This window comes from Myotis davidii, unplaced genomic scaffold (assembly GCF_000327345.1).
Source record: "Myotis davidii unplaced genomic scaffold, ASM32734v1 scaffold2034, whole genome shotgun sequence".
NCBI classification, from domain to species: domain Eukaryota; kingdom Metazoa; phylum Chordata; class Mammalia; order Chiroptera; family Vespertilionidae; genus Myotis; species Myotis davidii.
In genome coordinates, this window is record NW_006285802.1 from 332980 (window position 1) to 334758 (window position 1779).

Sequence of the window (1779 nt, forward strand, 5' to 3'; positions counted from 1 at the left end):
AAATGATTTTAAGTTCTCTGGCGGCAAGCAACAAACTGAAATAGGGTACATTAAGCAAGCAAACCATCTTAAGCATATGGACTGGTTCATAGATCTTAGAAACAGGATAAAAAAAAATCATGTCATATTTAGAACAGAAACAGGATGAGGTCCTGGGATATAACTAACAGAGACCAGAGGACAGTCAATGCTAGAGGCCCCTGTTGGGATTAATGGGTTCTAACTGTTAAAGGTGCCCGTCTCACTCCGCTCAAGTTCCAGGACAGTGTAGGGCGTCTTGACACTTCCCACCAGGACTGTCCATTCGGTGTGTGGCAGGCTAAGGGAGTATTGGTCACAAAGGCTCCATCCCATGAGTACCCAGAAAAAAGGTTAAATTGATGCAGATCCACCAAATACAACAGTTGTCCACTACATCTGCATTGTTAGTACGCCATTTAATAGATCATTTTCTACCCAACATTAACTGCTTTCTAATTTTTGTCATTGTATGCAACATTGTGATTATTGGACCAGTAGTCAAGGCGCAGACATCCCAAGGTGCTGGTCCAAAGCGATGTAAAACTTTTTCAGCTATAACTGCCCATCAGAACATTTATACCAATTTACATTTCAGCCAGTAGCTCAAGGGACTGTTTTCTAAACACACTAGACATCTGTTTTGTTGTTTTATTTTATTGCTATTGTATTTGCAGTTCTTAGATCTCCAATTAGACCAAAATTTTAGATTTTTTTTTCCTTTTATGTATTGTCTGGCCTCACCATAGCTGCTTTTCCATGAGTAACTTTGTCTTTTATTGATTGATTTATAAGAAGTCTTTAAATGTTTTTGGTTAATTCTTTGTATCTCATGCACCATGTAATTATTTTTAAGAATTTGTTGTTTTTTTATTTACTACTTCCTTGTTTACATTTCTTATAGTGTATTTTATTAAACAAGTTATTTGCATTTATAGTCAAACTATTATGCTTTGCTTTTACAACTTCTGCATTTTGTTGTAGTTGCTTAGTATGGTTTCTGGATGGAATAGACTTTGTTTTACTTTTAATGATTAACCAGTTGTACCTATGTGATGCAGTGATTAGTTCTTATTTAGAATTATGGTTACCCTCACCATGATTTTTTAAAAAATGCACACAGTGCTTGACGTGGGTAATGAAAATTAACAGATAGTTGAAAAAACATAAGATCCACAATATTCACGTTGGAAATCCCTATCCTACCTAAATTAATTAAAAATAAAAATACATTTACCCTGGAATGTATTTGTTTAGTTGCCCTCCATTGCCATGGTTACAGTTCCTTCCCACCACCACGTTGAGTTTCAGGGACAAGCGGGTTCTTCCATAATATTTTCTTTTTGAAAACTTTTTATTCCAATTTGGAATTAAAATTAGATACATGTTCTTATAACAAAGTGTGCACTCCAAATTCAGTCAAACTTATGTAACATCAAAAATTTCCATGTAACTTAATTTTAGTACAAAGTCTACTTCTATTAATATTTAGAAGTAGACATAAAATTGAAGTATTGTAGGTTAAATATTCGGTAATTGAAAGAATATCTTTTTTCCTCCTGATTTTTATTTTATATTCAAAGGCAATGTAGATCATGACTTTACAAGGATCACTATAGATGTTACTTTGTAAAGATTTAGTATGATAAAATTGACTATATTTGGCACTTTATGCTCATAATCTCTTATCTGAATGTAGATATGCTATAAGGAAGTTCTGCAAAATCCCACATCTCTTACCTGCAGGTAAGATGCTGACAG